The sequence below is a fragment of the Callithrix jacchus genome, chromosome 9 (genome assembly GCF_049354715.1).
Source record: "Callithrix jacchus isolate 240 chromosome 9, calJac240_pri, whole genome shotgun sequence".
In the NCBI taxonomy this organism is placed as follows: domain Eukaryota; kingdom Metazoa; phylum Chordata; class Mammalia; order Primates; family Cebidae; genus Callithrix; species Callithrix jacchus.
In genome coordinates this window covers 84,933,547-84,949,986 of record NC_133510.1, presented here as the reverse complement: position 1 = coordinate 84,949,986, position 16,440 = coordinate 84,933,547, and positions in this window count along the sequence as shown.

Below are 16,440 nucleotides of genomic sequence, written 5' to 3'. Positions count from 1 at the left end.
ATTCTATTATAAACACACATGTACATGTATGTTTATTGCAGCACTGTTTACAATAGCAAAGACTTGGAATCAACCCAAATACCCATCAATGATAGACTGGATAAAGGAAATGTGGCACATATACACCATAGGATACTATGCAGCCATAAAAAAGGATGAGTTCATGTCATTTGCCAGGGACATGGATGAAGCTGGAAACCATCATTCTCAGAAAACTAGCAAAAGAACAGAAAACCAAACACCACATGTTCTCACTCATAAGTGGAAGTTGAACAATGAGAACACATGGACATTGGGAGGGGAATGTCACACATCAGGGCCTGTCAGGGGTCGGGGCTAAGGTTAGGATAGCATTAGGAGAAATACCCAATGTAGATGATGGAGCAATGGATGCAGCAAACCACCAAGGCACACGTATATGCAACAAACCTTCACGTTCTGCACATGTAACCCAGAACTTAAAGTTAAAAAAGAAAAGTAAACAAAAAAATAAATAAAAAGAAATTCAAGGTCTTTAAGCTTTTTTTTTTCCTGTAGTGCAATGCACTAATGATGTGGAGACACTTGGTGGCCTGTTTCATGTCACTCTGTAGAAACTGAAGTTTAGAGAACTGGCTCAAATATTGTTATTTTCATTTTGACATTTCTGTGAGCAACAAAAACCTTTGTCTCTGATCAGGGATCTTATGTCTTAAGTCAGCCTCTGAGATTCTGAGGGGCAAACTTGCTGGCTTACAAATGGGTAAATCTCAGGCCCTTCACAGTCACAGTCTCAGATTCTTTAAAATAATTAGAAAATAATTTCTCTTTATTGTTCTCTTAACAAATAAATTGAACAAAGAAAAGCTTTTACTAACTTTGCTAGTAGGAAAACATTTGCCAATCAATTATATAATAATTTATTTTCTTTACTTTGACTGTCAATTGAGAAAAATGACAAGTCTCAATCACTTGAGGAGGTTTATATGCCAAAGTTAAGGACACGTGCCTGTGATACAGCCTCAGGAGGTCCTGATGACATGTGTCCAAGGTGGCTGGGGCAAAGCTTGGTTTTACATATTTTAGGGAGACAAGAGACATCAATCAATATGTATAAGAAGTGTATTGGATTAGTCCAGAAAGGTGGGACAAGTTGAAGCAGGGAGGGGGCTTCCAGATCAGAGGTAGGTGAGAAACTCTGCATTCTTTGGAGTTTCTGATAAGCGTTTCCAAAGGAGGCAATCAGAATATGCATCTATCTCAGCGAGCAGAGGCATGACTTTGAATAGGAGAGAGTTTTGCCCTGAGCTGTTTCTAGCCTGAATTTTCCTTTCAGCTTAGTAATTTGGGGGCCAGAGATACTTTCCTTTTACATGACAGACAAAACTGTATGTATTTGTCATGTATAACATGATGTTTTGAAATATTTGTACCTTGTGTAATGGCCAAATATAGCTAATTAACATGTACATTATCTCATAGTTATCATTTTTATTGTGTGAACAGTTAAAATCTACTTTTAACATATTTTAAGAATACCATATATTGCTATTACAGTCACCATGTTGTACAATAAATCTTTTGAACTTACTCCTCCTACCTAACTCCTCCTAACTGAAATTTTGTATCATTGACAAACATTTCCCCAAACCCCTCCCCCAAATAATGCCAGCAAACAGAAATAATTTAACTTCTTTTCAATCTTTTAAAGTTTTTATTTTAGTTTAAGGTATAAATGCACTGAATTGTATTTGTCTTTCATCTGGTTTGAAAAGTTTCATGCTATTTTTTTCTCTGAATAAACTTCTATCCCTTTAGCTTTATCTTCTTCTGAAACACCTATGACTCATACATTTGCTCTTTTGTTGCTGTCTCATAAAGTCTCTATTTTTTTCATGACTTTTTATGTTTTTTTCTTTTCTCTCTCTGACTGTATATTTTCAAAAGCCTACCTCAAGTTCACGGATTCCATCCTCTAACTGATCTGTTTTGCTGTTGATGTTCTCTATTGTATTTTTTTATTTTTCTCATTAAATTTTTCAGCTCTAAAATTTGTATTCTTTAAAATTATTATTTCGATCTCTTTCTTAAAGTTCTTACTCTAGCCATCTATTGTTTCCCTCATTTCACTGAATTGTTTCTTTATATTTTCTGGAAGTTCATTGAGCTTTTGTTAAAACAGTTATTTTGAATTATTTGACAAATATTTAATATATCTCTGTTTCTTTAGGGTCAGTCACTGGCACTTTATTTTGTCCTTTTCACAATATCATGTTTTCCTGATTGTTCTAGAATCTGTAGCTGTATGTTGGTGCCTGCACATTTGAAAAAGTTGGTACTTATTTACATCTCTACAGAATGTCATTCTCTAGGAAAGCCCAAAGATTCTAAGCAGGCTGTCTGGCATGGTCCATGGGTAGCTTGCTCCTAGAGTCCTTGGAGTGGCTGGCCTGGTGCCTGTGTCAGCAGATGGGTGGACCTAGAACCTGGACCATCTTGGGTGGACCTGCTGATTAAGCATTCTGGGGTGTACCTAAAGCTTGTATTCCTGGGGGCCAACCTGAAGCCTGTGTCCTTTGAGGCTTGCATGGCATTGGGGATGTCCATAAGTCCAGAGCTTGTGAAGTAAGCCTGCTGCCAAGGAATGTCTAAAACCAGAGGCAGAAAAAGTTAATTTGGCAGTGGTCTAGTCCAGAGATTAAATCTGCTGCACTTGACCTGAAGCCAGTGGCTGTGGATTTCAGCCTGGTGTTACTGTGGGCATGGAAGTTTAGTCTGCATGTACCATCTAGAGTCTGAGGCCAACAGGGTTGACCTGGTACTGGATTTTACCATGTGATATTGGGGTCCAAGGCAAAGTCCTGTGCTCACTTCCCTTTCTTTCCACCAATCTACGGAATCGCACTCTGCATCGTGCTGCCTGGGGTTGCAGAAGGAGTTACTTAAGTAAAAGTGTCCCTTTTACCCTCTTCAATGGGTCTTTTTTTTACTTATTTGCTACATCCAGGCACCATAACCTCTTATCTTGTTTCCCTAGCATGTGTATTTATAGTGTGTGTGTGTATAATTGTTCAGATTGATGTTTTTGGAAGGGGATAATCACTGGCAAATTCTATTCTACCATCTTGCCAGCAGTCTCATTATATAGTTAATACAGGAGCAATTAAGAAATAATTTTTACGCAGTTAGATAGGGTGAAGGTTCTCAGAGGATTTTTTTTTAAAGTAATCCCCAAACATTTCTTTTTTTCTTTGTTTTCTTTTTTTTTGAGTCAGAGTCTCACTCTGCCATGCAGGCTGTAGTGCAGTGGTGTAATCTTGGCTCACCACAACCGCTGCCTCCCAGGTTCAAGCAATTCTCCCTGCCTCAGCCTCCCAAGTAGCTGGAATTATAGGCACCCTCCACCATGCCTGGCTAATTTTTTTTGTATATTTTAGTAGAGATGAGGTTTTGCTATGTTGGCCAGGCTGGTCTTGAACACCTGACCTCAGGTGATCTGCTTGCCTCGGCCTCCCAAAGTGTTGGGATTACAGATGTGAGCCACCTCACATGACCTGAACCTTTCTAACAGAAAAGGTGGCTTGAAAAGCTAGATCCACAAGCATTGATATGTAAATGTTGACAATTAGAAACTAGGTCCACTCAGTGTGGTGGTTCCCACCCTCTTAACCCTGTCACCAAGTGTGCAGAACATCAGGGTGACCCATATTTGCATATTAAAAGGCTAGAGTGGGAGGGCCAGGTGTTTAATGGGCTATGTAAATGACACTGGTGGTCAAATCAATCTGCTGGGCCCTATGCAAATCAGACACCTTATTTTGGTCAAATTTGGGAAAATTAAAATGCTGATTGGCCCTTGAAAAATGCAGGGGCTAGTGGTAACAACAACCTACACAGTTGAAAAATTGCATAATTGTTTTGACTTCTGGGAAACTTAACTGCTAATAGCCTAGTGTTGATTGGAAGCCTTACCAACTATATAAACAGTTGATTAACACACATTTTGTATGTTGTATGTGTTAAATACTGTATTGTTACAATAAAATAAGGTAGAAAAATGCCATTAAGATAACCAAAAGGAAGATAAAATATATTTAATATTTATTAAGTGGAAGTGAATCATCACAAAAGTCTTTATCCTCATCATCCTCATGTTGAATAGGCTGAGGAGGAGGAGGAATAAGAGGAACCATTGGTCTTATGAAAGGAAAATAAATCTTAGGACCCCAAATCACTAAGCTAAAGGGAAAAGTCAAGCTGAAAACTGCTCAGGGCAAACCCGCTTGCTATTCTAGTCAAAGTCATCCCTCTGCTCACTGAGATAGATGCATATCTAATTGCCTTCTTGGAAAGGCTAATTAGAAACCCAAAGGAATGCAACCATTTGTCTTTCACCTACCTGTGACCTGGAAGCCCTCTCTCTGCTTCCAGTTGTCCTGCTTTTCTGGATGGAACCAGTGTACATTTTAAATATATTGACTGACGTCTCATGTCTCCCTAAAATGTCTAAAACTAAACTGTGCTCTGACTACCTAGGACAGATGTTGTCAGGATTCCTGAGGCTCTGTTATGGGCATGCACCCTCAACCGTGGCAAAAATGAAACAAACAAACAAACAAACAAAAAAAGTAAATTAACTGAGTCCTGCCTCAGATACTTACAGTTCAAAGTATTGATGCCTCTGGGGTGGCAAAAGTGGTAGAAAATATGCATATAAGTGGACTTGTGCAGTATAAATCCAAGTTGTTCAAGGGTCAACTGTAATAGCAAATGATGGCAAGCATGTAAAATAATCTAAACACTTTTACACTACTTGTGAGGCACTTTTGCAAATAATTTGGCATTATATAATATAGTCAAAAATGAGAATTCTCTAGGAATCAGCAGTTTCATCTTAGAGAAAATCTTGCACAAACGTCAAAGGAGACAAGTACAAAAATGTTCAGTAAAACGAATTAAACTATCATATATGTATTTTGATGAGTGAATCTGAAAACGTAATTATGATTGTAAACAAGTAATACGTGGAATAATATATATGGCTTAATATCATTTGAACTTTATTGTCCAAAAACATAATTTAAAAAAATGTATTATTTGGTGATTCATACATTTGTGGTATAAATAAATAATAAAAAAACATAATAATTATAATGCTTACCCTGATTGGGGCCAAAAAGAAGGCATGGAATGAGGTAGGAGTTATTAAGAAATTATTTTAGGCAGATAGTAATAAAGGGGTCCTTGGAAGATTTTTCGCAGCTCTTGTCTAGTATAAAAGCCCTGGGTCTTAGAGCTGGCTCAACAAATTTTGATATGCAAATGCCAACCGTTAGAAACTGGGTCCACCCAACATGGCAATTCCCACCATTTTCCTCTTGCCTTTGCCCTCATATATGCCTGGCAACATGGATACCCCCACATATCCCCACGTGTATGGAACATCATGGTGCCCTGCATTTGTATATTAAAAGACTAGGGTGGGAATGCCAGTTTTTTTGTGGGCTACGTCAATAACATGCCTGGTCAAACCAATCCCCTGTGCCTTATGCAGATCAGACACCACCTTTTCTAGCCATCGAATATAGTTGGCTGATATTTTCTGAAAGCAGGTTCTGTCTCTTAACTTTGTAGCCCCCCTCCAACTGTCTCTGTACAAGGGATCTGCTTCTTTCTTCCCCCTTCTTTATTGCCTATTAAACTCTCTGCTCTTTAAAACTACTCATGTGTGTCCATGTCAGTTTTTCTAATTTGACTTGAGATGAAGAACCTGGTGTTCCTCCACTCATCAGAGCCAAATCAGTGAGATGGAGAACTTCAAAAGAGGGCTTAAAAATTATTTGTAATGTTCTATTTCTTAAAATATATGGTGAGCAGAAAGGTTTTATTGCTCTTTATATATTTATTTATAATTTATACATTCTTCTGTGTGTTTGAAATATTTCAATGAAAAAGCAACAAGGAGAAAGTGAGTTAAGAGAATATGGAGACACTGAGTATAAGGCTTGAGACATTTTTCTCTAAAGTAGAGCAGGGAAATGTAGCTGGTGACACTGAAGGTTAATTAGGATATTTGGAAGAATTTTGGATAATGCTAAATATCTTGGCTCATGAAGAAGATGACCTTAATACTTCTTTAAACTTGACAAACTTTTGACTGTGTCCCTGACCTCCCTTTTCTTAGAGCCTTTATGTGGGGGTTCACTCATGGTTATGGCAAAAATATTAAAGAAAAAATAATAAGAATAGCTTTAGAGTATAGTCACAAACCTTTTTGGAACACCAAAGCTTTAGCATAGCTTGTAATGATTGACTGGGTCTAAGGCAACCTGCTCTTACCCTAGGGCATTAGGACAGTAGAATAAATACTAGAAATTGTAAAAGAAGTTTCTCCAGATAAGTCTGTTTATCCCCACCTCCATTAGCAAAACCTTTGATCATCCTCATGTGCTTAACTGCCTTCTACTCAGGGGGTCACCAGAAGTTAATTACCCTCTAATGGTGTTTATCCAAAGACCCTTGTCCTCTGATATACTAAATAAAAGCCTGGAGTAGGGGCTGCTGGAAGCTGGCTGCCATTAACTCCCTTCTATGAGTAGCCTGGACACCCCAGCTCAGTCTTTCACTTTCATTGTATCCTGTGTGTGAGTGTAAGTTATTCTTCCATAGCCAGCAGGACAGACCTCTGCAAGTGGTGACCCCAACACCTTTACTTAAAAACAAACACACACTCATGGGAATGTAAATTTTTGTGTGGAGGAGGTTCCTTTAAAATGTACATCTTTTTAAACTTTTTAAAACTTTTTTTTAGCTAGTTTCGCAACTGATAAATGTCTTTTTACAAGAACCCAGGGGGGCATTCTTTTTAAAAATAATTTTTACTTTATCATAAAAATTATAAGTAGTTTATTTGAGCCAAGTTTGAAGACTGCAATCCAAGAGAAGATATAGATCCAAGTTGCCCTGAATATATGCTCCCCCTTCCACCAGCGGCATCTTGTTGAAATGTAATCATCAAGGATAATAGCATCCCTATCTCCCTGTCTTTAAAGGGTAAGTGGCTAGCTTCAAAGTGCTCTGTTCCAAGTTGTAAAACTAACTCCTTTTATGAATATACAAAAAAGTTCATTTTCCTTTGACCAAAGCCAATTAGCAAACACAAATGGCCTATAACTGTCCAGCTCAAGTCTTCAAGATTCTACCATCCTTTGTTTCCGGCAGTTAAGTCTAAATGAATTTGTCTCCTGTATCACAATATCCCTGAATGAAGTCTTCCATCCCCCTACCCCTTGTTTGACTTGCTTGGGCACAAGTTTTGCTTTGACACTCATTTATATGGAAAGATGGAAAAATGACATTAGAGAGAGATGTATTGATGAAGCAGGAAGAGAAAGGAAACAATTACAGATGTAAAGTCCTTAATTCCATGAGATGAGATGATCTCCAGTGCATATGTGGAGGAGTTGGCTGGGAAGAAAAAGTAGATTGTTTGCTCTAATAAAGAGAAAACAGACAAATACAAAACATTTGGGTCTAAATTCAGGTAGGCTGATAGATTTGGGGGTGGGAGCCTGTGGAAGTTATATTTTCATTGCTTTTAGGTTTGTTTTTAAGTAAAGCAGTTTGGGGAAAGAGGTGAAGCACGATGGCAGAATAGAAGGCTCCACCGATTGTCCCCTCCAAAGGACACCAATTTAACAACTGTTGACACAAAAAGAGCACATTTGTAAGAACCAAAAATCAGGTGAGCACTCACAGTACCTGCTTTTAACTTTTTATCGCTGAAAGAGACACTGAAGAGGTAGGAAAATGATCTTGAATTGCTGATGCCATCCCTCCTCCATCCCTCAGCAGCAGCAGTGTCATGGAGGGAAGCATTTCTGTGTCCTAGGGTGAGGGAGAGTGCAGCAATTGTGAGGCTTGAATTCAGTCGAACCAGAAAGCAAAACAAAACCAACCTCAACTGATACACGCCATGGAGCGAGCCGTTAAACCATCCCCAGCCAAAGAGAAATCACTGATACCAGCTGTTGAAACTTGAGTTTCCTCAAGCCTCACCACTGTAGGTTAAAGTGCTATGAGGCTCCAAATAAACTTAAAGGCAGTCTAGGCCACAAGGACTGCAATGTCTAGTTGAATCCTTGGCCTAAACTGGGCCCAGAGACAGTGGATTGGGGAGCACATGACCTACTGAGATGCCAGCCATGGTGGCTAGGAAAGTGCTGGCATCACCATTCTCCTAACACTGGGCTACACAGATATCCATCAGATAAATTTAACAAAAAGAGTAATAATTAAAGAGAGTCAAGCAGAAATTCTGGCTTAAAAATGCAATTGGCATACTGAAAAACATGTCAGAGTCTTTTAATAGCAGAATTGATCAAGCAGAAGAAAGAATTAGTGAGCATGAAGACAGGCTATTTGAAAATACAGAGGAGACAAGAAAAAAGAATAAAAAGCAATGAAGTACAACTACAGGATCTAAAAAAATAGTCTTAAAAAGGCAAATCTAAGAGTTACTGGCCTTGAAGGGGTAGAGAAAGAGACAGGGCTAGAAAGTTTACTTAAAGGAATAGTATGAGAACGCTTCCCAAACTTAGAGAAAGATACCAATATCCAAGTACAACAATGCTATAGATTTAACACCAAGCAGATTTAACCCCAAGAAGACTACTTCAAAGCATTTAATAATCAAACTTTCAAAGGTCAAGAATAAAGAAAAGATACTAAAAGTAGCAAGAGAAGATAAACAAAAAACAGACAATGGAACTCCAATATTTCTGGCAGTGACATATTTGAAGTGCTGAAGGAGAAATAAAGAACTTTTACCCCAGAATAGTATATCCAGTTAAATTATCCTTCAAACATGAAAGAGAAATAGAGACTTTCCCAGAAAAACAAAAGCTGATAATTTTTTTTTTTTTGAGATGGTGTCTCATTCATTGCCCAAGCTGGAGTGTAGTGGCACAATCTTGCTTCACTGCAATCTCCACCTCCAGAGTTAAAGCAATTCTCCTGCCTCAGTCTCCTGAGTAGCTGGGACTACAGGCATATGCCACCATGCATGGCTAAGTTTTGTATTTTTTGTAGAGTTGGGGTTTCATCATTTAGGCCAGGCTGGTCTTAAGCTTCTAACCTCAGGTAATCCACCCATCTTGGCCTCCCAAAGTACTGGGATTACAGGCATGAACCACTGCGCCCGGCCTGAGAGATCCTATTAACAGCAGATTCATCCTACAATAAATGCTAAAGAAAGTACTTCAATCAGAAATAAAAGGAAATTAATGAGCAAAAAGAAATCATCTGAAGATACAAAACTCACTGGTAATAGTAAGTACACAGATAAACACATACATATTATAATACTATAACTTTGGTGTGTAAATTATTCCTATTTTAAATAGACTAAATGATGAATCAATCAAAAATATGTATAACAAACTTTTTGAGACATACATAGATAGTACAAGATATAAATAGTAATAAAAAGTTAAAAAGCAGGGGACAAAGTTAAGTTGTAGAGTATTATTTTCTTTTGGCTTGTTTGTTAATGCAAGCAATGTTAAGTTGTCATCAGCTTAAAATAATGGGTTATAAGATAGTATTTACAAGCCTCATGGTAACCTCAAACCAAAAACCATACAATGGATAAACAAAAAATGCAAAGCAAGAAACTCAACCATACCACTGTAAAAAACAACTTTCACTAAAACAAAGACAGGAAGGAAACAGACAAGGAAGACAAGGCCACAAGGGAACCAGAAAACAAAAATATGGCAGGAGTAAGTTCTTACTTATCAATAATAACATTAAATGTAATGGACTAAACTCTCAAAAAAAGACATAGCGTGGCTGATTGAAAACAAAGGGATGGAAGAAGATATTCCATGCTAATAGAAACAAAAAAAGAGCAGGAGTAGCTATACTTCTATCAGACAAAATGATTTCAAGACAAAAGCTATAAGAAGAGACAAAGATCACCATATAATGATAAAGCAGTCAATTAACCAAGAAGATATAACAATTTAAAATATATATGCACCCAATACTGGAGTGCACAGATATATAAAGCAAATTTTATTAGAAGTTAAAGAGACTCTAATACAATTATAGCTGGAGTCATCAACACCCCACTTTCAGCTTTAAACAGATTTTTTCAACAAACATTGGACTTAATCGGAGAAATGAAAATCAAAATCTCACCGCAGCTAAAATGGCTCCAATCCAAAAGACAGACAATAACAAATATTGATGAGAATGTGGAGAAAAGGGAACACTTGTACACTGTTGGTAGGAATGTGATTAGCACAAGCACTCTAAAAAACAGTTTGGAGGGTCCTCAAGAAACTAAAAATAGAGCTACCAAACAATCCAGCAATTATACTGCTGGTACTTACCCAAAAGAAAGGAAATAAGTAGATCAAAAGAGGTATCTGTACTCCCAGGTTTGTTGCAGCTTTGCTCACAACAGCCAAGATTTGGAAGCAATCTGTCTCTGTCAACAGATAAATGGATAAAGAAAATGTGGTACTTAGACACAATGGAGTAAATTCAGCCCTAAAAAAATAAGATTCAGTCATTTGCAACAACATGGCTGGAACCGGAGATCATTAAATGAAATAAGCCAGGCACAGAAAGACAAACATCACATGGTTTCACTTATTTGTGGGATTTAAATATAATAACAATTGAACCCATGGAGATAAAGGATAGAAAGATGGGGTAGTGTTCTGAGAAAGAAGCGGAGATGGTTAATGGATATAAAAATACTTAGAATGAATGAATAAGCCCTAGTGTTTGATGGTACAACAGGGACTATGGTCAATAATAATTTAATTGTAATATTTTTAAATAACTAAAAGAATATAAGAATACCCCATTTTCCATGATGTAATTATTACTCATTACATGCCTGTATAAAAATATCTTATGTACCCCATAAATCAATACACTGACCATGTACTCACAAAATTTTTTAAAAAAATTTAAAAAGTAAAACAAATTGGTCATTCTTAGCAAAAGAGGAGAAAAGAGGAGGTACTGAAAGTTTTAGAAGTAAGGCAAACAATGAATAATGACACTGAATAATTAGAGCCTCATGGCCAATGAAATGGTTTATGTTGAATTCTACAAAATATCACCCAATAACCTATTAATAAATAAAGGCAAAATTTACTAGAACTTTCTTCATTGGGTAGCACATCACCTTAATAGAGTCTTGCTATTGTTTTGGAAAGGGTAGGTCAGAAGCAAAATATTTATAGGTCATTGTTATATAAGCTGAAGTTGTTGAAGATGAGTGTGGAAAGGTGGGGAACTAATTAGGATTAGACAAAATTCACGGTATAATAGTTTAGAGTTGGTGGACAAAGAGAAACGAGGATGATAAAGCAAATCTTGATAAATAAATGGTGACTAGCAAGCTATTCTCTCAGGTGAACAGTCTATTCCCTCTAATAAATTGATCTTTGGAAATTTGAAAAATTTGGAAAATCGCCTCTAATAAATTGATCTTTGGAAATTTATTGGAAGTCTAATGCCTCTAATAAATTGATCTTTGGAAATTTGGAAATTTCCAGAAGCAAACAGTGATTTATTGGTTTACATCTTTATTTTTTTCTTGGCAAAATTTCTGGGAACAAACAACTAACTCATGTTGACACAGGTAATATACAATCTCAACTAAGTCATAGTGACAGTATGATTGTTTCAATTCTTCACCTCTACATGTCATCAGTTTTTCAGCCCAGGCTAGAGAATAGAGCATTCTCATTTGGGGAAATGATCAGTTCAGGTCTATGTCATTCTTTGGAAAGTCACTATTACACAGCAAGTTGTTGCTGGTAGTCATTTCAACTGCTATTATGTGTCAGGTTTTCTTGTTCTTTTTGGCAGGTCAGTTTTTTGGATTACTTGATGGAGTATTGGCTGAACAACCTCATTTAATTTGCTAGAGATCACACATTTTAAACACGCCACCTAGACAAATACTAGGAGCATAATTATGATCAAGATTTGTAGCCCACTGCTAAACTGAAATCCAACAGTTCCTAAATTAAACCAAGGTAACAGATTCCATCCCCAATATGAATACCCTGCAAAACAAATATGAGCCTATTAGTTAAATCAATTAATTTCATGATTTCTTCATAATTTTTCAGATCTTCTTAGTAGTACTAAAGGTCTCATAAAAAGTCTGTAGGGATGTTACTACAACAATTATTCCTCTGAAATAGCACATGTGGCACCTCAATTCCTCCTCTGAAATTGGACATGTACCAAAATGTCAATATTCTGTCTAGGACTGTTCTATTCTAAATCAACATGTTCCAATCTCATAAACTTCTTATGAGAGAAGATCTATGGGCTTTTTGAGATTGTTTAGCTCCTCTTTCAATCATTGAACCATGATAGGCAAGAATTTCCTTGCATTATATCTCTTTTAAAGAATAATATAAAATATTTTGAGAACAGAAAAAAGCTGTCTAGAATTTCTACTGAGTAAGGATTTGAACCTCTAATTGAGGCCCAGTTGTTCTTTTCTTAAATAAAGCAAGTTATTTTTCAAAGGAGGAGAAATAGAGAGTCAAAATGGAAACTGCATTATTTTAGAGACTATCCTGCAGACAGACATGAGTTTACTGAGATACGATCTTGTCAGGTTTTCTGGTAGTAGCCAATAAGCTTTTTTTTTTGTAGGGGCACACAAATTCAATAATAGTCATTGGCTTCTACCAAATGATGTGATCTTGACCAAAATAGCTTCATGGAGTATCTCAATTTCATTGTATGGTTTCATTTCTATTCAGAAGTAGTTAGGTACTAGGCAGAGGACCATAAAGTGATGACATTATCAAATAGATTAATGATTCAATCTGTTAGGAAATCAGATTTTTAACTTACATAGGAATCATTCTTTGTAAGGTCTGTAAATGTGAGAGGTAAAATATAAGACATGTATTTTCTGTTTTTCATCTGAGCCTTACCCCCGTAAAAGTTTGATTATCGAGTCTATTTCTTACAAATACATTGTGGGTGTTTTTTTGGTGAAAAAAGAGACCTCTTATTGTAGCTATTTTATGGCAGGTGGTTTTAGATTTTTGGTTACTGGAACTGTTATGCTATTTGCTAGATAAAACTCATGTTATGGTTGAGTCTAATCATTAGTGAAAACAAATGTTTTTTTAGGCATTAATACTTAAGAGAACTAATTAGCACTCAGAGATAAACACAAACCTGTCAGTTTGATTGTAAATTTGTCTAAATCATGAAAAGTATGCAGCCAGGGATTGGACTCATACTAATGAGTAATTGAGAATGCATAAAGAAATGTTATGTATAAAATTTTGTAAGTATTACATTATAAATAACAAGTGTTTATTTAAAATATTAAAGCCTTAACTCAGTAAAAAGGAAAGAAAGTAACTAGCAAAGTTACTTTGTTTTTTTCACCTTTTTTAAAAAACAAAGGCATGCATGGCAATCTGCTGCTCCAGTGAGCTGGACCTAGTTCTGTAAGTTTAGGGTAGATGTTTTCTATATCATGCTGTTGTCTTCTTGATCGGAAGTCCTTGGTTTGAAGATTACTTCTTCTGATGACTAACTGCTTCTGAAACATTCTTAAGAATCCTTATGTTAAATCTCTCAATGGAATGGCAGTACAGTACAAATGAAGTTTGAAGCTTTGTGTGATTTTTAGCAAGGGCACATGAATCCAAGGATTTACACTATGGAGTTAAAATGCTGTGTTGTTAGTGGTTAGAAGTACCTCACTCTATTGTTCCCAATGTAGTTCCAAGATATTTTTCACCTTTTTTAAAGAAAATAAAGTCTCTGAATTTTATCATGTAGAATTTGTTTAGGAGGTTGTGAAGGAAGAGTAATTTGTATATGTTGGTGATAAGATTTAGTATATTGCATGAGTTCTTCAAAGTCCTTTGCCATACCTTGATATCTGATTGAAGTAATTTGAAATCTAAAATCAGGAGAGAAATATTCAACCTCTTATGGCGACATGTAATAATTTTGGTGACATTTGATGGGTCTCAGAGGGAAAAGAGCGCATGGTTATGAGGACATTATTAGACCAAGACAAATAGTGACAGACAATTTTACTCATTTGAATTTAAGCATGACATTCCTCTTTCTACTTTCCTGAGGATTGAGAGTGATCTGGACCATAAAGTTTTTAATTATGTAGCAAAGATTTCAAAGTTCTGTAATAACAGTCCCAAGGAAATGAATATTTTTATCACTGGAGAGATAAGTTGGAATTCCCTGTGCAGGGTACATAATATTAGTTTAACTTTTGCTACTGTCTGAGCCATAGTTCTTTGGTGAGGAACACCTTCATTATATCCTGAGAATAATCACTGATCTGGACATATTAAATACTCATTAAAAACTCAATATGAAACCTATCTGGAGTTGTTCAAAGGGACGGGGATACTAGTGTTCTTGACCGTGTCTTACTCTTACAGTTTACCATGATTAAATTGGTGACAGATAAGATAGGCATCAGAGACACACTAAAAAATGTCAGTAATATTTTCCCTCCCTCTAACCAAGCATTGACTGAGTACAAAGGCCAATCTGTCTTGGATCTTGTGAGTAATATGAAGTAAAATTTTACAAAGTTCCACTTGGAGGTCTCTGGTACATCAAAGGAGTTAGCTTGAAAGTGCCAAGAGTATCCTCACATACCTTGCATACAGATTTCTCTCAATAACCCTCTGTCATTAAGCATATGGTATATATCTCTAGTTGTTTGGTGAGACATTTTTACTTTGGAATAAACATTATCAGTAGCAATAAACTAAGAAAAGAAAGAATAAACATGTATAACAAAATCTTATGGTCTGTCTCTTAATAAAGTTGACAAAGAATATGTAAGTTATACAAATATTTGTCAATATTTATCATCCATTATGAAGGCCGTAATATATCTATGACTAAGTGGAAATTTGAAAATCTAAATATCCTGAAAAAACATAAATCATCATGTGTTTGAAATTTTACTAGATATTTGAAGCTCCAGAAGGCAAATCTAGATTAAAAATTATTATTTTAAATTAAGTTTGCTCACTTTTAATCCCAAGCTTTTTTTCATATACAGAAAGTGGAATGTTAGGTGTTAATGTATCAGATCATTTAGCAGAATTTTTCAGGCATTTAAACGATGCTAGTTTTCACATAAACGTCATTAGGTGCTTAAAATCAGTTAATTTCCATAATGATTTCCTTTTAAGAAACTTAATTTTATGGAATCAAAGTAAATATCTTAGAAACTCATTCTCTCAAAGTTGATATGTTTGATATTGATATGCTTAACATTATTATATTGCTATTGTAAATTTAGTTTATAAGTTTGAAACTCAATTTAAAATGGTTATTGCAGTGATACTGTAAATTTTTTTGGTAGAGAACAGTATTGTCATTAAAAGAGAGCTATAACTAAATTAAGAAAACTGCAAAGTGAAAATTTACCTGGTGTTTTTATGATACACATTAAGTTGTCAAAATTTGATGAATATTTTAAATGCATAAACACTTAGAGTAACAACTCTAAGATGTCTGTGACAAAGTTGGTGTTGTGTACAACTAAATCCTTCAGTATGCCAATAAGTTTTCTCTCTTTGCTGTCCAGCATTGTACAGACTTCAGAAATGTTTCAGTCTTTGAGGAACTGCCTTGTCATTCAACCTAAGTATTTTACTGTGGTAGCAAACTTTTAAATAATGACTTCTCCAAATCTTGATTGCATTTCCCTGAAAATCAATGAGAAATCTTGAATTAAATATTTAACAAATGGAAAGCCAAGAGTCTCCCTCTTTTGGAGAATAAGTGAAAATAATTCTTATGAACAGAATTACTGAAAATAAAGCTTTAAAGCAGCATCATTTGGAAATTTGTCAATATAAAAGCAGAGGAATAAGTGAACAAGTTAGTACGAGTTCAAGCAGCATGTAAGATTTAGTTTGAAATTCTAGAATTGCTTTTGGAATAAGCCGATTTTGATGGAACTTCCATTTTCTTGGACTAATTTAGATTCTGTACAAGAATAGAATGAAGCTTAAGAAGGCCTATAATTTAGCAAGATCTAAATTTGGCAAAACATCTAAAACAATTATAAATAGCAATGACTTACTTGATCAGTTTTTTATGTAAAATATTTTTCAAAGCAAATTCTCTGACTGCAGGTAAAAAAGATGTGCTTGCAAAATATTTGCGATTATTTATTTAAATACAAAATATTGAACTAAGAATATCCTTTATTTGGTAGAATTTACTTTGAGTGTTTCAGTTGTGCTAGCCCTGTAAGAAGAATATTTTCTGATAAAAATTATTGTAATTTCAGAAAATATTCTATTGAAGATATCAATGATTTCAAATTATTCACATTATATTTGGTTTTGAAGAAGATGGCAGAGAATTTAATGAAAAAAAAAAATAAGACAATTA